Genomic DNA, 23,674 nt, shown 5'->3' on the forward strand with positions numbered 1-23,674 from the left:
ACTGTAAAACTCAAAAACTACTTATGTGTAACACTTCTCAACTAATCATGCTATTCTTATATTTACTTTGCAATATTAAGTTCACTTTCTTCCTATTATACGAACTTTTAGTTAAGAATGCTTGATTGTTTTAGTAGACACGAACGAATGATGTAGCAACGAGATATTGCGATGATTGATATTCGTACAAAAATATTCGTTCTGTTATAGGGTGTCCCAGAAATTATGGGCACGACTTTGATAGCAAGAATCATAATAGTTTTTCAACAAATAAAATTGTTTATACTCTTTTATTTTTCCTTGGGGCATTTCAAATGCTGCCTGTAAAAATTTTGTTTGATAAAATAACCTTTAACATTGAAATTTGTTATTTTAGAAAATCAATTCTTATCTAGCTAGAACAGACCCTACTTTTGTTTTTTGCTGGAACTTACTAGTTATGAATGTTTTTATCAGAATATTTCGATGAGGTCTTTCTTAAAAATCACTAGTTTTTCTCTCCACATAAGACAACTTCACGAAATCATAGCTCTTAAGGTATTTTCTATATAAATAAAAATAATTCATTTCAGATTTACTTGTGACAAATATCTATACTTTTGAATAGGCAACTCAAATTCAAAATAGTTAAATGTGTTGACATTAATATAGGGACTTGGTTTTGACCCTTATATAAATCGACCACAGCTGAAATGATTTTTTGTGTTCCAATTCAAATATCATATACTCATGTTTATATTTTCCGTTAAAATATGTGACAGTCTGATTATTTATCGTGACGGCAATGACGTATATATATATATGTTCAGATTTTAATTGAACGTGCTTTATGATGTGGCACTAATTTCGTACAGAAAAGTTAAAAATAACCCTCAAAATAACCCGATTTGTGCAAAACTGATAAGAAGAACTTCTAGAAATGTAATTTCCTGTAACTTGAAGATAATTTTCATTTAAAGAACATCCTATGAAATGTAAGATTAATTTTATGCAAGGTCGTAAACAAGCAAAATGTTACTTTTGTAAGAAGTTTTTTGATTTACAGTAGTTTTGAGACATGGTGTTCTATTTATTTTTTAGCAATTCTTTTTTACTAGAAATTTATGTAAAACATAACCTGTTGATAAATTTTCACAGATTTTTTTTTAACTTGCTGCTTTTTCTTCTCCTTGGCATTAACGTCCTCACTGGGACAGAGACTGCTTTTCAGCTTAGTGTTCTTATGAGCACTTCTACAGTTATTAACTAAGAGCTTTCTTTGCCAAATTTGCCATTTTCGCATTCGTATATCGTGTGGCAGGTACGATTATACTCTATGCCCAGGGAAGTCAAGGTAATTTCCATTACGGAAATATCCTGGACCGACCAAGAATTGAACCCAGACATCTTCAGCATGACTTTGCTTTGTAGCCGCGGACTCTAACCACTCGGCTAAAGAAGGCTTGCTGCTATTGTACGAATTGTTTCTTCAGTTTATTTATTTTTCTTATAACTTTTCATTTTTTTCATTGAGTTATAAGATATGCAAACTAGCACTTCATAATAAAACGAAAGCTGTAAAAATAGTCTTCTGATCAATAATTTTTATAAATCAAATTTTTTTTAACAAAGACAGCCACAAATGTTGATGAAATATGATGGTTCGATAGTATTATGGTGCTCCCCAATAACATTCCAAATGGGTGGAAATTGAAACAATGTTACCAAAGCAGATGTTTTATGGCGTTTAAATATTTGTTCGAACTCTTTGACAAAAATTTGTTGTATTTTTTTCTATTATTGTTGATATTATTTCAATTAAAAATATATGCTAGGTTATAAAGCACATAATGGTAAAAAAATGAATAAACAAAACTGATCAGAGTAATGTTTGTGCTGCAAATAAATCGAAATGAGTCCAAAATAAAACCGGCCCAGCTGACGGTACATATTATTCTGGCTCGGTTATGCGATTTACAATTTGAGCCTGTCCAATAGGCTGTAGATGTGTGAAAGAAATGATTTATGTATTTAAAATCGCTTTATTCACTTTTTGTTTTTTTACCTGTAATGCTACCTCATAACGAGATATATCTGTATGCAACTTTTTTTCTCATCCCAAGATGATCCCACAACGAAAACATTGCATTGGCTTTAGTCACTTCAAGTTCCAACATCAGACCAACACATTGCTTGCCAAGATATTCCGCCTTACAAATTCCTCCACTCTTCGCAAGCTTTTCCGCTTTCATCAGTTTTTTTTTATCGTTTCTGCGTGCTTGTAGAATGAAACGTTGAAATGGGAAGAACATGCGCAGTTTCGCCGTTTTGGAGGAGAGCTTCCTGTTGTTGTGAACGTCAGTTCATCAGTGAACTTCCGAAATGGGCAGTGAAGTTTTCTCTGTGATGCAATCCGAACGCTGTATTCGGGAGGGAACTCAGTGAACAGGGCACGTTCGGTCACAGTTCGTCGGTGGCACATTTCGTGAAGGATTAGTGTGCAAAATGTTTGGAATTTGCAATCATTTGCAGTACTTCATCAGCTGTATCGTCGGTCGGATGTGCAAAGCCATAACGGAATATTCGCGTTAGACTCCATCAATGAAGTACAATTTGTGGAGCTCCAGAGACGAACATGCATAAGCGCTGTCCCTCAATCAGATCACGGCCTTCTCATTGGTTTGGACGTATCGAATGGACAGTGATAAGCCCGTAGGCCTTCCGTAAACGCCCGCTGTTTGGAACGCCTGACCTGCTGCGGAAGTGTAATTGGTTGACAGGCGACAATCTATGCAGGTCGAAAGTGGCAACCAATTTTGAAATTGCTCTCAATTAATGTGATTAATCCTACTTGCTGATTGATTCGAGTACAGCCGAGTGGCATTTTATTGGTTTGTTTGCCAGTGAGTGTGGTGGTTAGTGTCTGGTGTGTTATTTCACAGCTGAACGCATGATAAATCCATTTGATTGTTCGTGGCTGATTCCTCACGTTCCAATAATGTGTGGTGGCACGAGGCGGACTAAAGTGATCTGAACCATTGTACATAATCCAATCAGATCAAAAACGGGGGAATTCAATTTCCCGAATCATGGAACTGAGGCGATTAAAACGGTGTTTGTGATTTTTGCCATTCGAAGTGGCGCTGCGCTCCGGAAACAATACTGCTGGATATTGGTGTCAATGTGCGAATTCCTGAGAACATTACTGGCTTTCCCCGTTCATCTTGTGAAGGATTCATCGTGGAATATAATATCGTGCCAAGCTTGTGAGTGTTCTATTATATTTAGCTACCTATTCCGTGTTTGTTCCCCGGTCGTTAAAGGTTGGTTTGTCGTCTAATACCGATTGAAGTCTCTACGGTTTGTTCTCCTCCATCTTTGGTTGAAAGATCGATCTAATGTAGGGTGCTTAGAATAATTCACACTGACTAAGGAAGGTTGGTCAGCCTGAAACGGAAAGAAAATATGTTGAATTCAGTTGAAATGTCAGGTCAGGTCTCTTATAAAATGCTGCCACCCCTCTTTCTCCAACGCAATTTCTCGGTTTCAATGGGATAAAAGCTGATTTTCGCTTGCAGCTGAGACATATTAGGGTTTCAATGCTAGTAATTGACCCTTTAGTAGCTGAAAATTCATTCTAGACGCTTTCCCGCAATGATATCTCAGACGCATATACGTTTATGGAGTCTAACAACAAATTCAATGTCATATACTTCATAGTACGTCTATGAAACATACAAAACCATTCGATTTTTTCAGCGAAATATGCATTTGAAAAACTGTTGTCCGAATTGCCTATTATGGACCCTCCTGGGATGTTTACAAATTTGACGTTGTGTATTATGGACCTCCATTTGATTCCCATGTAATCCGGCTCGCTGCCGACGAGCCTATTATGGACCCACCTGGAAATGCGTATTATGGACCCTCTTGTGTGGTTTTCATTTACAAAACTGTTCAAATATCTGTATTTATGCGTCTCAAACCAAAATATTTTGCCTGAAACTGCTGAACTATCAATGCAATCGAAGTCCTCCGGTGGAATTTTCATAAGAATAAGGTTGTTTGAGTGTTAATTTTATGTTTTTTTCTGTAGAGGTCCATAATACGCAAAGGGTCCATAACCGGCATCGACTCCCTATAAACTTATTATCTACCAAATTACACCTGAATTTGACTTGAAAGAAATCTGAAAAAATGCAGTGGGCGTTAAGTGAGTGCCAGCGTGTAATAGTTTGATTGGACTGTAATTTATGAATAATCTATAGACGCTCAGTTTAGTTAAAATATCAAATCTTATAACCAGAATATCATCATGCTTTTTAATTCTGGTTCTGTTGGTATGGAATCCAGCTTTTAACGCTAACTTGCTATAAATTTGGATCACCCACTTCTGACATTTCTTTCCTACACTATGTTTTTTATAGTTCAATCGAAGCTAGCTTTCCGATACCAGTTTATTGTTGAAACTTATCAAATGTCAGATTTTTTCACTTTTGTCTTTCTTGGCGATCGTAATAAGAAGGTATTTTTTTATAATGGTTTGCCTTTCTTTTCAGGTTTATAAGCAAGCAGTTGAATATAGCTAAACAAGGCAAATAAAATCATCGAACTGACTTTACTGTGAATCTTTTTCCAATTATACTTTCTTCTTACAAATGTGTTACTGGAAGACAGGCCAATAAGCACCGCTAATCAAAACAATACGGAGATTGTGAAAGTTAATTACTTTTAGTTGAAAAAGACCTGAAAAAGGCCAGTGTCAGGCTTTCGAAGCGTCCGGTAATTCGATGCAGCACGGTAAGCCACTCACAGAATTACCCTAAATGTTGAATTGTTTTTACACCTGGGTTTAGGACATTATAAAGCAAGGCCAGAAATGGCGTCTAACATGGCACCTACCGCACTTCCCCTCCTATCCACCCCTCTTGCCATACATTTGATTTCGACAAAAATATGCGAACTTGTGAATCGAATATTTTACAGTACTTACCTTTAGATTGTGATGCGAAACTGCTATAGCTGGCACACATGGTTATATCTACCCACTGAAATTAAATTTGTTGCACAATTGTAGTTAGGAGACGTAGTTCGTGCATTTTTCAAAACCATGCACAGTTTCCGTTTCTTTCAGCTTCTTCCTTCATTCTTGATGGCATCAATTAAGCAGCAAAGTTCTCACTGTATTTTACGCATAATTTTAAAGAAAAAATCGATACAAATGTAATCACTACAACCGCGCACATCTAAATTTTCTATAACTTTGATCAAAATTCCGAATAAACCTTGCAAATCGCGTTGAACTGGCTTTATTTTTCCAATTCCAATTTCACTTTTACGGAGATTAAACACTCGCGACGGTGACCATAAGCAGTCATGATGTGTGGTAGTATTGGTAACTTTTCCAACAGTGGGGCCCGGAATTGTTTCTTAATAATTTATACAAATCACACATTTTTTCCGTATTTCCGAGACATTGTGCTTCAAAAATTAAAACAATGTGAAGAATGATTTTTTTTCTATTTCAATACATAGGAATAAATCCGGATAAAAATCAAGTTTGAATAACTTTTAAATAATTGAGAACATTTAGTATAAGCTTGCCGCAACACTGCCATTTAGATAGCTAATCAAAACAAACTTTGACAGTTTGTTCTTATGGTGGTATCTGTAACATGATTCTTGTTCTAACAAATACAATCACTATATAGGAAAAAGTTTTACTTTACCAACACTCATGCATTTTTATGTGGCTTCCTTTATAATGTCCTTAAGGCTAAGTAGCCTGTCATTCGTTTTGGCAACAATGATGACTTTTTCAGCTTGCATTTCGAAGTGATAAAACTCAGTCTTGATAATTTATCTTGACTTGAAAAAGTATCACTGAACGCGCTAAAAATACATAAAGTATGCTGAACTTTTCCAGCTGTGTTAGTGCAAAACCAACTGATTTCTTTGATTCGAGATCGTGTGCTGCCATTAGCAAACAATCATCAACGACGCGTACAAATTTCAATGACGGCCTACTTCGCCTTAAACTGTGTAAACTCTGATACAAACCTTAGGTTCAAACTGAATACAATTCAGATTCCCTTTACTTCAGGTTGTTTCTAATTTTGACAGTACTCCAGTTTCAAAACAGGTCAAATATCATAAATAATCCACATATTAGACTGTACTATATTTGCTTTAAATATTGTCGTTTAGTGTCCTTATGGTTGCATTACGGACAAAGGAAATCCTCATGTGCCGGAGAAGCTCATATTAAAATGCCGACCACATGCTTTTCCGACACCTTGCGACAATTTTCACCATTTGGGAGGCTGTATCATGAAAGACGCTCTAAATCAAAAGAACTGCGGAGGATTACAATGATATCTGTTCCAAGGATAATGCAGCATATGATCAAAACATCCCTTTGATTGAGAACCAAAAATCGGAAATGAAATGTATTAAAATGATATATTCTAAGAACTAACAATAACGCTAATCCCTGCCTACTAAGATCTTACTATTGAATCGGTAGGCAAGAAATGTCAAGTCATCCTCCAACAGTCGAGAGATGTCATGGCCACGTCCTATCGACAGCTGGAGATTGTAATTAGTTTGAATTAAGTACGTATTCAAATTAAATCAAGTAAGTATAGAGCTGCATATATCCTTCTTTTTCCTATAAAACATGGCATCAAAAGAATTTTCGATGTAAATGTTAAGACATAATCGATCAGACAGTGTTCAGTGCTTTGTTATAAGGGAATGGACCAAAGAATGAACTCAAAATATTCTGTCATGGTAGTGAGAAGTAGTAACCTTTAGACCAGAGACGTTGTAAAGAAGCTTAAATTGGGAACCTGGTTCTAGCACTAAATTCGTTACACAAGTTGACAGATTACAGTACACTTTTCTCAGCACTTTGCTTTTTGGCTCAAGTACCTCATAAATGTGCGGACAACGACACAAAATGGAGTTTTTTTAAGACTTCCGAACCGTTCATTTGGACTTTTATTATTTTTTATCTCTTTTGGCTTAAACAATTCCTTCTTCAAGGGGAAGAGGACGAGAATCAGACAACTCAGCAATCTATTGAAAATACCAAAATTTTCCAATAAGTTTAAATCGAGGAAGAGGGAATAAGGCTGAAATGATTGAAAATTTAAGAGACTGTTAATATCTGACGTAACCACGCCACGCACGTTCCCATTCCAAATTTGAGTCTGATGCCACTCACATAACAGATTTAGCACATCACAATTTTTTGCTAGAGGCGTTAAAGTTGTACAAAACCCTGGGTTTTATTAATGTTTCAATGATTTTTTAATAGTTTGGTAATTAAATTCATCGAGCTTGCAAAATAAGACCTAAACTGTAGTATTATACTTAATTTGTTCTAAATTACCGAAATTTTATATCAATTTCTTCGAATTTTAGCATATTTGCAGCCTCCACAACAATTAGTCGTTTCTTCTAAAGCTAAAAATGCGTAACACATTTGGTAAATTTTGAAAAATATTGATAAAGCGGTGCCCTTCGCTTAAGTCATAAAAGAAATTCCTAAACGTAATAATGGAAGATTACAACAATTTTCTGAATTGGCTTCTGAAGATTTGAAATGGATTAAGCATAACTCAAGTTTGTGGTGTTCAATAGAGGTTCATATTGAAGAGAAATAAGGGAAATATTCAAATAAACTCGATAAGGATTATGAAAGAAACAACAAAAAAACCAAAAAATAACATGATGCAAGGTGAGTTTCGGGCGTGTTCTTTTGTAAAGTTCTTGACAGCTGGGATGAATATCAGGAAATCTAACTTGAGACAAATTCCCACAGAATCCTAAACAACATTTTCAGAGAACTTCAAGTTAAGATAAGAACAACATTAAAGAGAATGGCCTTTTTTCAGTATGAAATATTTTAAAACTGACAATAGCTTGTTTTTTTTTTTCTAAAATGTTTGGTTTGTATAATTAAGTTGCCATCTGAGTGATTCAAGCAAACAGCACCAAAATTTGTAAATTTTTTAAATTCATTTTTTCTATTGAGCTGAAACTTTGCACAGTTTTCCAGTTCATCTAAATCGTCATTTTCCGATATCAAATCTTCAAGTTGAGTCACGACTAACCTTTTCAAAAGGGTGTATGTGAAAATGGTTCAAAAATATTCAAAAAAGCTGCACAGCAAAAACGGTTCGTTCGATTGTTAGACAACTAAAGAAACAAAGTTAGACAACTAAATAAAGATTCCAAAAAATACACATAGTAAAAAAAATTTTTTTTTTTGCATTAAAAACATAATTTTTGGACACATAAACTCAAATATCTCAAAACCCTATCGGAATACCAACGTAATTTTTTGAGGGAAAACGGTCCATTATATTAGCTATCTACCATAAAAGTTTGGTGATGGTAAACCAATAAACAAAAAGTTATGACATTTCAAACATGTCACATTTCACATTTAGTAGAAAAAAATTTTTTTTCAGTGTAAATTATTACGGGAACCGCAGTTTGTTGCTGATTTTATTGTTAAGGGCCTTGCGTGAATTAAACAAGTCGTTTTCATGTATTCATTAGTATTATGTATATATATGTATAAATATTATGTATATGTATAAATATTATATGTATATGTTATATGTATAAATTAAAATGAATTAACAGATTACACGAAAAAAAATTTTTTTTTCCAAGGATATTTTTTTTAGAGTATGATCGATGAGTTTCTAAATGTTTATATATAAACTTTAAAAGTTTTGGATTTGGGTATGTGTTATGAGATCATGAAAACATTTTATTAATACTTATTTATTTATTTATTGTTATTCAATTTTTTACAATATCCAACACTTTTGCATCATTATCAGTACAGTTCGAGTATAGTTTTGCTTTAAATTTTATTTGCTGACAATGGAATGAAACAGTGAAATTTTTGGGTTCCTTGGATCGTTTTCGCGTTATTATATTGCTCGCTGAGCTCTGATGCCGTTAATTCGTACTCTTCAGTAGTAGTAAAACAAAATTATAATTTTGTTAAATCTTCTTCTTTTCTGCGATACGCCCAATCAAATAGTTCTTTTGCAGTTTTAATTGGATGCTCACGTTCTTTGGCTAAACTTGCTCTTGTGGCCATGCCGCTTTATGGTTCCTCCAATAGCATCACATGGACCTTTGCCATGTGACGTAGCAAAGAAATGCCATTCTACATAAATTCCGTACTTTGATTTAAATTGACATAGGCTCGAAAATTCTTACGGTTTTTGTACTGCGATGCTGCTCCATCAGACATGAAATATATCTTTCTGATTTCTTTATCCTTATCAACGCGTAAAAAGTTAATCATTTTGGCAATGAACAAATTACAGATACTGAGTCGTGTCTTAAATCTTCGGAAATTACAATAAAACTAAATGTTCAATTTGCGTACTTCCATTGAAATAAATAACGAATGGATGAATTGTAGCTTGTTGTACGTTCCAGTGATGGGACTGCACTTCATCTTGCAATACAAAGCTATAGTTTTTCAGAAAAATCACAAATGACTAAAAATTCACCATCTTGTAATGTATTATTCGTATTTTTAAAAAGCGGGATTGCTCTGTTTTAATAAAGTCGTGAGGAATTAAACTTTCTAATTTCAAGCAAAAAAAATGACACAAACTCATCTACAGGTTTTACAATAGTTTCTAGGTCACACCTATCCGTGGTCACCCATTGCTCAAATGATAACTGATCAATATAATTTTCTTCAAACTCAGCGAATAAAGTATATTCCAATGATGAAGAATCTGGACAATCCGAACAAGATCGTAGATAGCAATTTGATGTTGTATTTTCACACAAAAGACTACCAGTTAACATTTTAATATCCTTTGATAAATTGATTCTTTTCAAACTATGTAAGATTAGGTTAATATTTTCGTGTGTTGTGCACACACAAACATTATGTGTTCCTGAATTGGATAGAAGCTTGCATTGCCTTGGACGAAGGCTTGCAAATGAGGAAAACCCTACCTTAATATTTTCGTTAATTTCCTTGAAGCGTGTATACGCTTCTTTCAAAGTAGTCATCATTAATCAGTTTTGGATTGCTTGACGCTTTCCATCTTTTTTTACAGATACATAATCTTTTTGGCCAGGCATAGCTCTACTTACTTCATCGTCTTCAAAATATTGAATTATTTTTTCTTTTGTCTCATCTGTTAATGAAGTACTCGACCTAGCATTTTTGGTTGCAAGACAGTTATTTTTGAATTGTTTTGCCTCTTTTGCTGTATTTCTATTGGTTTTGAACTCATCAATGGCGTCTTGAATAGACCACAAGCTTGGCAGCATCGACAAAATCAATAATTTTTCTTTCCTTGTCGTGGCTAGATTCGAGAACCTTTCCTTCATATTCATAATTACCTCATCGTAGTCTGTATTTTCAACATCCTCAGGTCCTAATTTGAAGAGGTTTCTTCGTACAGCTTCGTTGATTTCACGGTATTTTTTCTCGGGATAATTAACGTAACCCATCTTCGTCCATTTAATCGGAGTCACTTTTATTCCAGCTATCCCTTCGTTGAAGCGTTCGATGTTGACCTTCTGGATGCACTCATCTTCTGATTGATTTGTTGAAACAGATGTCGCTGATGGTATCGTGGCAAGACTATTTGCACTTGGTACTTCTGGTAACTCCTCAGTTGTTGTCGGTGCATCTAGTAATTCCTCAGTTGTTGTTGTTTTCGAACTTCCTGCAACCTGATCCACCGATGATGTACAGATTGCCCGTTTGTCAACGTTTAAACGGCAGGACGTACAAATGCGTAAATTTGTATTCAATGTAGACATTGGAGCATAACCAGCCGCTTTCAGTTAATCTGTGGTGCTTTCGGTGAGATTTCGTAGCTCTTTCGAACACTTTTTTTCTGCAAACGGCCTGCAACAGTTGAGAAAGCGACTACTCATGTTGCTCGTTAGATTTTAATAAACAAAAGCACTTTTAAGTTTTTACTGACTAGTTTGGTGTCGTTTGCTTGACTGAAGAAAAATTTTAGAATTAAATCTTTTATAACCATAGTGGTAGTATATTTTTAGCTTTTTCGTGAGTATGTTCATGGTATGTACCTATCATGTTTTTGATGTTGTTGAAGTTACTCGCTTTCTCCCAAATATGATTAACAAAGTCTATTCTCTACCAAGGCGGGTCTATACCCAGGTGTAATCAGATTTTAACTTTGTGGAGAAAACCAGCGCCGAGAAAACCGACCTGCTTTACGTATACTAGATCACCTGGGTATAGACCCGCCTTGTTCTCTACGAGGTAAACTTTTTGCAGGTAAACTAGTCGTATACCTGTATAGAAAACTTTTTTTGTAGCTTTTGTCTTCAATATTAGATTTCTTATAGGTTTCTTTTATCAAAAGGTTTCAACACTATTGAGAGAATTTTTCTTCAGTTACGTACAATAAAAAATATGACACTATCAAGACTTTAGATCACAACACTGGATCGCGTCTAACTTTCTAATAGATGCTATAATAGTTATGAATAATTAAATAAAATATCATGAAAACAACTTGTTAACCTCATGTGGTACCCTTAACAAAAAATTCAGCAACAAACTGCGGTCCTAAAAAAAATTAACAATGAAAAAAAAAATTTTTACTAAGTGTCAAATTTGTGAAATATTTGAAATGTCATAACTTTTTTGTTTATTGGCTTACCATCACCAAATTTTTATGGTAGATAGCTAATATAATGGACCGTTTTTCCTCAAAAAATTACGTTGGTATTCCGATAGGGTTTTGAGATATTTGAGTTTTTGTGACAAAAATGATATTTTTTAATGCAAAAAAAAAAAATTTTTACTGTGTGTATTTTTTTTTTTTTTTTGAATCTTTATTTAGTTGTCTAACTTTGTTTCTTTAGTTGTCTAACAATCGAACGAACCGTTTTTGCTGTGCAGCTTTTTGAATATTTTTGAACCATTTTCACATACACCCTTTTGAAAAGTTAGTCGTGACTCAACTTGAAGATTTGATATCGAAAAATGACGATTTAGATGGAACTGAAAAACTGTGCAAAGTTTCAGATATTTTTGAAATGGTCGATCATAATCGACTTGCATGCCTCCGTGGAATCCCTCATCTTCTTTGAGAAAATTACTCACACGAGTTTCACTGGAGAAGGTTATTGAGTAAGCAGTGCTTAAAAATTCGCAGGGAATCCTGCGTTTGTTTCCAAGCGCTCCTTATTAATTAACATAAGCATTTATTTTTTTAGTCATGTTACTTTGGGAATCAAAAATCACGAAACATTTTTTTTTTGTATGTGAGATATATGCTCTTAAAATACACATATTTTTCATGCAAATGGAATAGATTTATTGCTCAACTTATCATTATCCTACTATATTTTTGCACATTCCGTCAGTTATGATTTGTTAGTTAAAGAAAACTATGTCATAGGTATCGCAAGGTCAAATGTCAAAATAAACCGATTTTTTGTTAGCAAGGTGTATAAAAATCTAAAAATGTTCATATAGTTATATAGCTCTTGTGTCTTCTCCAGCAGCAGCACAATTGGTACCGTAAATTCGGGTGTAATTGATCAGTAGGGTGAAATTGATCACCGTGTCACGCGATTTTATTTCCTACTTATAATGCTCCAAATTCACTGCAACCTATATTAAATGAAAGGTGTTTGTCCTCAATAATGTATATTTGTGTATAGTGAAGTTTTTTGTGTCACAGAATGCTTATTTCTATGAAAATAATTCAAAATTTTATAATCAAATTTGGTGTGAAATTGTTAGACATCCATAAACTTCTAGTTCTAAACAAGGATTTAGACATGGTGTAAACCTGAAAGTTTGTGAGGATTCTAAAAATATATCTCCAAAACAGATTTCACTATCAACACTCTTACCAATTTGCTCGTTTTGTTGAAAAATTTGATTTTCTGCTACAAAGTAGAGTAATCCTTTGGAATTTGCCTACATTTAGGCATTTTTTCTCGGTATTCTTGAAACTTAATTATTGATTATTTTCATAAATATTGTCTCGTTAAGAATTTGGCAAGCATATTTGAATTCAGAAGGCCCAAATTATGTATGTAAAATAAATTTCAAAACTGACAATAATCACATTGACAAGTGATCAATTTCACCCCGAAATGAGATTCCCCGATTTTTAATTTTAGAGCTGATTTTTGGCACTAACATCCCATTTGTTAGGAAATTTCGGAGCATGAGCCAATGAGGTTCACCGTCGTACTTGTTTTTCTGAATTTGGTTGTATGATATTGTCGAAATTTTAGAAAGCGTACCAAGAAAACAGTGAAAAATGATCAATTTCACCCGAAATTACGGTACTTTGCTGTGGCTTACTAAACTTCCCAAGACCGGTTTAGAATTAAATTAAAAAGTCTCTCGGTTACTTTTACGGTTACGGTTTGTCTTTAAACAACCCTCTGAAACTCTATGGAAAATGACTGCAATGTAAAAATTCCTTTACAGGAAAAACTTCAAGTTATTTGTAGTTCTTCATCAAAATTTCAGCCAATTCGGACAACCAGAAGCTGAGATACAGCACCCCAAACTTGAGCATTTTGTATGGAAAAACAGCATTTGGTTATTAACTTATGTCACTGACTGTATAGCGTACTTTGGAACATTGATAAGTTTTGGCAAAAAATTGCAACTTTTTAAGTTGGGCGATATTAAAAATAATGATATTTTTCCAATAACACAGCGCAACAAAAAAGGCATTTTTGCGTGATTTGGGGATCAAATGAAGTGAAGAAGAAGAATTGGGGCTGCTGTATATGATGCCGTTCTCGGAAATGTTCCAGCACGTCCCAATTTTTAGCTACATGTCGCCAAAGTTGCATAAAACAATGTTTGCATGAAATTTAAAGTATGATTTATCAAACTTTTCTGTATTCTAATCCACCAAGCATGCAAAATAGGACTTTACTTTTATTTTAGATATTATTTTTTGAAATTGCACGATTGAATTTAGATTAAATCGATTCTTCCAACATGCTTGCAGTCTCCAAACAATTTGTTTCTCTTCTATAGAAAAATACAAAACATTTTGAAATCATCAAAAAGTAGCTTTTGAGCATCGAAAGTATTATAAACTTTGAGATAATAATTGTTATACACATGATGGTTGCATTCTGTGGAAAATTAAGCCAATGAATTGTCATTAAGCTGGCAAACTTGTATGAAAGTTGACTGAAATTGTCAAATTTTTCATTTTCAGCAGTCAATATCTCAAAAACTAGACGTGCTATGACGTTTTTAAGAACGGCAATGGATTCAGCAACCCTTAATTAAGAAAAAAAGTGGTATTTTGGTGCTTGATACAAAAACGTGTTCCGCAGTGTAATTTGTTGCATAATTTCAATATTCGAGAATAAACAGGATTGCTTGTTAAATTCAAAGCACGAATTATTCAGGACTCTCTGAAAAAAAAACATTGAATGATTCCTCAAGGTGGTGCTCTAAAGTTTCCTCTTAACATTCCCCAAATTTTTTTTTTCGGTGTGGATTCGAACCCACGACCCTCAGCTTGGTCTTGCTGAATAGCAGCGCGTTTACCGCTACGGCTATCTAGGCCCCCGGGGCGAATCACTCCATACCCATTTCCAATTTATCTAAGATTTCTAGAGTAATATATTTATCTATCAAAACACACCAATGAAAACATGCAGATGTTTTTTGTTCTGTCGGCTTCCTTCTTTTTCTTTGCATTACGTCCTCACTGGGACAGAGCCAGTTTCTCAGCGTAGTGTTCTTATAAGCACTTCCATAGTTATTAACTGAGAGTTTTCTTTGTCAATTGACCATTTTTGCATTCGTATATCGTGTGGCAGGTACGATTATACCGTATGCCCAGGGAAGTCAAGCAAATTTACATAACGAAAAGATCCTGGACCGACCGGGATTCAAACCCAGACACCTTCAGGCTTTGCTTTGTAGCCGCGGACTCTAACCACTCGGCTAAGGAAGGTCCCGTCGGCTTCCTGTTGACGGGATTACTGAGACTGGACAAACAATGTTGCCAGAGATATCATCAATTTAATTGAATACGCCTCAAAATGGGGCTGATATGGAGCTGCCGAATTATAATATAAACTCAAGGTATTTGAGCCTAAAATTTTAGAAAATGATGGAAAACGGAACAACAAAATAGAAGTATAGATTTATAATCTTTTCTCTGAAAGGGAATTATATCAGGAAAATTAACAGTTCTCTTATAAATAAACTAAATTTCTCAAAAAAAATTATCAGAATCTTCATTAGAAATTATCTTTAAATCTAGCGGAATTCGTTCCTTGACTTCTGGATTCGCCAGAACTCTACCAGAAAGCCTATAGGAATTGCTCAAGAACTATTTCTGAACAAATGTTTTAAAGGAGATCCTTGCAAATATCTAAATAAATCCATGTTTCCTACACAGTAATTTTGCTTAATGTTAATCCAGATTCCTTTAAAGATTGAGGAATTCGATGGCAAGCGAAATTATTATTTTTTTTATATATTTTTTATACCAGAAAGGTTAAAAAAGCTTTTAGGTCGATTAATTCAAATTTTCTATGGTCAATTTGGCAAATTCAAACTGGGAATGAAACAAAATAAAGGAAAACAACATTGTCGGATATTAAAGCTTATTAAAATTCACGTAAGCAGTCTGCCAATAAATGATAAGTATACTTGATCCACTTACCCCACCCCATTAAAGAGTAGGGGAAAGTGTACCATGTCCAATATATTTGTATTCATTTACATAAATTACATATTTTTCATTGTGAATCATTCAATTAGAACTGAAATGCTTACCATGTGTCGAAAAAAATAATAGAATTCGATTTTAGACAGAGATACAATGGATTTTTGATTGATGGAAAACAATTTTCAAATTAATTACTTTTTGCAGCTAACAAGTTTGCTTGTGTTAGTGTACGTGTAGTACCAGTTTTGCAATAGTATCAGTGTGGGCGTAACAATATAACCTAAAAAGAGGGAATGATGCGAAAACTTTCAACATATTCAAGTATTTATGCTTTATATTGACAAATGATCCACTTACCCCACTGATACACTTCCCCTACTGTACCTTAATCAATGTTTTTATTTATTGTAGATTAATGGTTAATTTCTTTTTAGTTGAATTCGCGAGTCAAAATCAGTTTGACGATAAAAATAGACATAGAAGGAATGGTTGTCCTCCAGGGGGAATTTACGTTATGAAAATATTCACAATACTGTTTAACTAATTTCCAAGAGATTTGTAGTATAAGTTCTGAAGCCACCATTCGATTTTCGTTGAGGTATTTGATTATACTAAAATGCTTCAAGGAATATCGAAGGGTGTATTTAACCATTTTGCTGCAGATTAATTGGAAACCAATCAGAATATATTTGGAATTTCATTATAATTGAAAACATAAGTTTGCTTGGAAAATTGTAGTTTACTTTTTAAGCAATTAGTTTTTAAATGTGAAATTACCTTTAAAAAAATGAAGCAAAATCGGGTTTAGCCACTTAGCTGGGCTGATTTTTGTTGGAAAGATCTATTATGAACTAGGCCTTTTTGTCGTCAAGGATTTCCATTAACTATTGTTTAAGAAATTCTTTTAGTAGTTGTGCTTATTTTTACAATTAATGTTGTTGGACATTATACGAGTTGTAGTTAATGTAAGAATGTCTACATCGACACATGGAGCGAGAAACCAACTTTATGGAACCCAATCCCAAAATGTCTTAATTGTTAGTTATAGAATCAAATGTAGTTTGTGTAATGATTTAAAATAAAGTGTTTAATGTGTAATGAGGTGTTATAGTAAATTGTGAACCGTTAATCTGATGTGTTGAGTGCATAAAACCCTAGAAAATCCACTAAGAATCGGTCTGCGACCGCCCAATGCAATCACTGGACATCCACTTCAACCACCCAAGATACCGTTGTCCAAAGCAACCTTAATACATTCCTTTCTGGAAAGAAGGTAAGAACCAACTTCCAAACAGTTTGCATTATTCAAAACACACAAATTTGGTAGACGCTCTTGAGTTGAACAGAGCTGGTGAAGTCTAGATAAAATATGAACTATACTTAAGATGCTTATTTTCCACTCTACTTAGAAATAATTCTATTCATGAAATGCGCACTCAGTACACCATACCCCATCCAGCTGGTCCTGATTAAATAATCATGTAAAGCCAAATCAACCTTATTAAGATCAAACATCTTATACTCTTTCAATTGAATCTGTCTGAAGAAATTCCCATACTAAATCCAATTATCCCCCCTCCATTTAGGAATTAGAGAAACAATTTGCCAACAATTTCACCCCTTGATTGAATGCCGCCGTTTTGCACTTCCTGTCAGCAAAACAACAAGCAATTATTAATTTGAATGATTGGTCATAACTTTACCTAGCACGAACGCCATTCGTTGCTTGCCGGACGCCAAACCAGAGCAGCTAGGCAAAGCAACCAGAACGCAGAACAATGGCCAAGAATCACTTTCCCCAGGCAACCACCGGTAAAGCCAAACGCAAACTTGGGTGACCACCATCGAAATCAACTTCATCATATCGTTTAGTCTGAACCTGAGTGCGTCCTGTCCTGTCTGTCCGTTCTCCTCCAACCCAACAATGTCCTGGACTGGGCGGTCGACACATTGCACGGTAGTCCGATCTGGAATAAATGTCGGCCAAAACCTCAAACTCTCGTATCAAAGATTCTAAATCTATATAGGTTATTGCATACCAAGTGTACACAAAAAAGTACAAACGGGTAATCGATCATCACCGATTTCAACCAAATGCTGATAAAATCTTCATTGACTGTATAAGATAGAGTCGATGGTAATTCAGAAATGGTCACCAGGAAAAAAACAATGTTCGACTACTTTTTCCACAGGGATGGAAGATATTCGAAATATTCAAATGTCAAAGTCACGTGATATTCATGACAGCACTTCCCTGAATGAAAGCTCTTTTTTAGGCTTTCGAATGTGCCTCATCTAATTGTGGACTACTCTAGTTTTATGATTCTTTTAAGACAAAAAATAGCAAGGTTTAAAAAATGCGCAAATTTACCTTGTATGAGTTTATTGAAAAAAATATTGGATTAGGCATACTTTATGTATTAACAAAAAATCACTGAAGATACCAAAGCTATTCGAGCTTGCTTTGAATTCATAAACATTGGGTGATTTATTGACTGCAAATATAAATTTTCTTGAAAAATCATGTCCACAGTTTACACAGATTTGTTAAAAATTTCTATTGACTTCTTCTTCTCCATGGCATTACGCCCTCACTGGAACAGAGCCTGCTTCTCAGCTTAGTTTTCATATAGGCACTTCCACAGTTATTAACTGAGAGCTCTCTTTGCTAAAGTTGTCATTTTCGCATTTGTATATCGTTTGACAGGTACGATGATACTATAATATTACTATATGCCCATGGAAATCAAGGAAATTTCCATTACGAAAAGATCCTGGACCGACCGGGAATCGAACCTAGACACCCTTCAGCATAGCTTTGTTTGGTAACCTTGGACTCTAACCACTCGGCTAAGGAAGGCCCCTAATCTAATGAATTTGCTTCAAATTCTGGATTTTAACCACAAAAGTGTTAAATACGCCGGGGAAACATAGTTCCGTTCAACGAAAAATAACTTTAATTTCAAAGGTTTTGGTCACCTTCCGAACCACTGTGCATTGCTGGCTCCATTCGGAGAAAATTATTCATACGAGAATCGTCGAGGCGATAAACTAATTATGTGTATACACACAAACAAAATCGGTGCTGCTGACTCCAGAGGGAGCCCGAAAGGCGTTGGAGTTTGGAGGCACCCTAGTACCCGAACTAATTGTTGCTAAGCTCTGGTAACGCCACCACATACCCTTCGAATTAAGCGGTAGCTTAACATATTAATTTAGTGTTTTTGTTCTACCGACCTTTGGTGGATTTTTGATTGCATGTTTTTGATGCTTCGCTTAACAATAGCAATCTGTTGTAGTCGGACTAGTGTGTTGGGACAGGAAAATTGACAGCAGTTTTGTAAGTAATTAAACGATCGAAACACTACATCTTTTATTGAAAACTAAACAATGTTTAACAACCAATGCATAACCTTTTTGGAATCGTTTGCCCTGCGAACTGGATTGCAAATATGTTATGCTTTAAGGACTATGCCTCTAGAACTCAGGAATTTGGCTATTTTTTATCTCTGTTCGCAATTCAAGAACACATATCTCTTCGTTCAGAAGGTTTTCATTTTCGTCTTCTGACTCATTCGGAATATTGCGCTCAAAGAGTTCACGATGAATAAATAATCTCACTATTAGATTCGGTTACAGCTGAATTACTTCCAGTTGCCCTGGTCATTGAGCTCCAATAAGTGCGACGTTCACTAGGACATCGATGGCCTCGTCTGGGTTCTTTGTTGAACATTGTCTTTGCTTCTCGTGCTGCCGGCATACCGGCATCCGGCATAAATCGTGATTCGTATATTCATGCGACACCGCCAGATGCCGTTTTTAGTTTATTGTCGAGTATTCTTCGCAGCACATTACTTTCAAAGAACCTGAAAGCTCTCCAGTAGACATCTTCCAATGCAAAGCCAGAAAGATCAGAATTGTGTAAAATTTGTTCACGTTTGCATCGGGACATCTGCTGATTCCAGGGTCAATAAAAAGCCTAGCTCGACTGGTAACTGACTCAAAACATATCTCAATGACTCTCTTCTTCTCTTCTCCTTCAAGGATTTCTCTAGAATTTCCACAATAGTTTACTTACGATTCCAACGGAGTTTTTCAACAATTTAACAATGTATTTTATAAGGGATAACTACTATGAATACTCCAGGTATTCCAGTTAATTATTTAATATTGATCGGACACAAAGCGACAATGCAGGAGTTAATAGAGACAGAATAAGCCAAACGTGGTATCTGCCCTTGGAGGTCATAACCAACCCGAAAAAAAACGGAGTAAGACCGAGTGGTGTGGAGGAGTTTCTTTCAATTCCGTTCTACTAAAAGGACTTGATCTTCTTCAGTCACTATCGATGGTACTTTGTCGTTTTCGGCAGAGACGTGGCCGTCAACGCTTACACCAAGGAGTTTTTCCACCAAGTTCTTCGCAGATAGATCGGCGAACTCAGCTATTTCTGTGGCGGAATAATCCATCGCTACCTGTGGAGGTGTTCGTGATGGACGTCGCCATATTTAAATCTACATGTTCACCGAGTTCTGCGCAGTTTACGAAAAATCAGAACTCGCAGGAATTTTCCCGGGAGTTTCCGAAGGCCACAACCGCAGTTTTGGAAAGCCACTACGTCGACGACTACCTGAATAGCGTTGATATAGTCGACAAAGCGATGGAACTTGCAACGGAAGTGAAGAGACTATACGAACTCGCTGGGTTCAGCATTGTTGGACAACCATTGCCACAGTTCAAGGCAATGGTTGTCCAACAATACTGATGTTTTGGACCGGATCGGTCAAGAGAAAAGACAGCGATGCTTAATGTGTGCTGAGGATTATAAGGTTTCATGGAGGACGTTTTTACTTTCGCAATACATTTCCGCGAAGATCTGAAGAGATTGCTCGACGTAAATGAGTACCATATGAAAAAAGAGCTCTTAATCCTGGTTATGAGCATCTTTTATCCGCTCGGGTTGGTGGCAAACTTCGTAATTCACGGTAAAATCCTCGTGCAAGAGGTGTGGAGGTCTGGTATCGGCTAGGATGACCGAATACCTGAGGAATTGTCCGCATCAAGGCACCGATGGGTCATAGCACTGCACAGCTTAGCTCAAGTACAAAACGATCGGTGTTATTTCCCAGGTTACGACGCAGAGACGTTAAACAGACTGGAATTGCATGTTTTCGTAGATGCCAACTTGAGTGACTACGCTGCGGTGGCCTACTTCAGAGTTGTCCAGCGTGACACGGTTCGCTGCAGTCTCGTTTCATCAAAAACTAAGGTATAGCTTCTTAAGCAGCTCTCCGTACCCAGGTTGAAATTACAAGCCGCCGTTCTTGGAACTAGGTTGATGAAAACGGTTGTTTCAAGTCACGCCTTTCCCATCGGAAGGAAATTTCTATAGAACGATTCGCGCACCATGTTGGCCTGGCTCAGAGCTGATCAGCAAAAATTTCATCAATTTGTGGCTTTTGAGATCGGAGAAATTCTTAAGTCAACCGAAATTACTGACTGGAGAAAGGTTCCATAAAAATGGAACGTATCAGACGAGGCCACTAAATGGGGAAATGGTCCGAATGCTTCTGAGACGGAATTTGTCTCGGAGTGACCTACGCAGGAAGAACAATGCAGGACTAAGGAAGAAATGCTGGCCATGGTTGCAGTTCATTGTTTCAACGTCAGTGGAACTATACAATTTGAACGATTTTCATAATGAGGGCGGCTTGTGCGAGTCTTCGGAAATGCGTGGTGGTTCCAGTGTAACTGCCGAAAGAAGGACTAGTTGCCGTATCCGCAAACAGTACATCTCATCAGCAAGAAATTGCAGTTGGTAGAACAAATGGTGTTGAAGTTTGTTTAGCTTGAATCAATTCTACATGAGTATACAACGTTGAAGTCGAAGCAAGGATAGTCTTAACATCCACCGAGACAATTTGAAAAAAGCAGACGAATCTACAAGATGAATTGCTTCATAAAAAACGATGGACTAATTCGCAGAGGTGGCCGAATTGCTGCAGCTACAGTCACCCCACAGTTATTGATAGCACACAGATATGGATCAGAGTTGGATTAATACGGGAATATCTCATCAAATATAGTTGCAATTACGCAGAACTCATTTTACCCACGTGAACCATAAATCTGCACAGCATCGCAATCAATTGTATTATGCTTATGCTTAAGCATGTTTTTTCCGTCCGTAGGAAATAAAATGTCAACCGTATTCCCAGAAGCGTTGATTCATAACTGGGGGGCATTGAAACCCATACCACAGTTATGAATCAAAGATAAGACGATTCCGAAACTAACGCCATAATTTATGCTTTCACTAGCACACCATTCATTTACCTCGCAGATAAATTGCTGTTATAGTGTTTTGATCCATAATATGAGTCGATTTGATCCATATTAAAGAGCCTTCTCTCCCACTGATCCACATCTGGGGGGTGGACATTGTTTACAATTTCTATCGAAATCAAAACTTTTTCGTAAATCAGTGTTGACCAGACTCATTTCCCCGAAATTCGAATTGTGAAGCCATGAACTGTTATAACTGTGCGTTGTATTCCTGAGATGGAGAGGGAGGTGGTTGGGCTTGAGTCTTGCACATGAGTGATTCCAAGCAACAGCACCAAAATTTGGTAAATTTTTTAATTCATTTTTTCTATTGAGCTGAAACTTTGCACAGTTTTCCAGTTCCATCTAAATCGTCATTTTCCGATATCAAATCTTCAAGTTGAGTCACGACTAACTTTTCAAAAGGGTGTATGTGAAAATGGTTCAAAAATATTCAAAAAGCTGCACAGCAAAAACGGTTCGTTCGATTGTTAGACAACTAAAGAAACAAAGTAAGACAACTAAATAAAGATTCCAAAAAAAAAATACACACCGTAAAAAAAATTTTTTTGCATTAAAAAACATAATTTTTGACACAAAAACTCAAATATCTCAAAACCCTATCGGAATACCAACGTAATTTTTTGAGGGAAAACGGTCCATTATATTAGCTATCTACCATAAAAATTTGGTGATGGTAAACCAATAAACAAAAAAGTTATGACATTTCAAAACATGTCACAATTTTCACATTTAGTAGAAAAAAAAAATTTTTTTTCGGTGTAAATTATTACGGGAACCGCAGTTTGTTGCTGATTTTATTGTTAAGGGCCTTGCGTGAATTAAACAAGTCGTTTTCATGTATTCATTAGTATTATGTATATTATATGTATAAATATTATGTATATGTATAAATATTATATGTATATGTATATATGTATAAATTAAAATGAATTAACAGATTACACGAAAATAATTTTTTTTTTACCAGGATATTTTTTTTTAGAGTATGATCGATGAGTTTCTAAATGTTATATATAAACTTTAAAAGTTTTGGATTTGGGTATGCGTTATGAGATCATGAAAACATTTTATTAATACTTATTTATTTATTTATTGTTATTCAATTTTTTTACAATATCGAACACTTTTGCATCATTATCAGTACAGTTCGAGTATAGTTTTGCTTTAATTTTATTTTCTGACATTGGAATGAAACAGTGAAATTTTTGGGTTCCTTGGATCGTTTTCGCGTTATTATATTGCTCGCTGAGCTCTGATGCCGTTAATTCGTACTCTTCAGTAGTAGTAAAACAAAATGATAATTTTGTTAAATCTTCTTCTTTTCTGCGATTCGCCCAATCAAACAGTTATTTTGCAGTTTTAATTGGATGCTCACGTTCTTTGGCTAAACTTGCTCTTGTGGCCATGCGCTTTATGGTTCCTCCAATAGCATCACAAGGACCTTTGCCATGTGACGTAGCAAAGAAATGCCATTCTGCATCAATTCCGTACTTTGATTTAAATTGACATAGGCTCGAAAAATTCTTACGGTTTTTGTACTGCAATGCTGCTCCATCAGACATGAAATATATCTTTCTGATTTCTTTATCCTTATCAACGCGTTAAAAGTTAATCATTTTGGCAATGAA

The 23,674-nt window shown here is 35.4% G+C and overlaps 1 protein-coding gene across 3 annotated transcripts in view; it reads left to right on the forward strand.

The window, feature by feature from the left end:
- The first annotated feature begins 3,092 nt into the window (after positions 1-3,092).
- Positions 3,093-23,674, forward strand: part of LOC5564043 (MAM domain-containing glycosylphosphatidylinositol anchor protein 1) — a 237,226-nt gene continuing 216,644 nt past the window's right edge. For all 3 annotated transcript variants that reach the window (XM_021848091.1, XM_021848100.1, XM_021848106.1), the window contains exon 1: positions 3,093-3,245. The gene's annotated coding sequence lies outside the window, so the exon portion shown is untranslated. The remainder of the gene's footprint in view (positions 3,246-23,674) is intronic.

This window comes from Aedes aegypti, chromosome 1, assembly GCF_002204515.2.
Source record: "Aedes aegypti strain LVP_AGWG chromosome 1, AaegL5.0 Primary Assembly, whole genome shotgun sequence".
Lineage (NCBI taxonomy): Eukaryota > Metazoa > Arthropoda > Insecta > Diptera > Culicidae > Aedes > Aedes aegypti.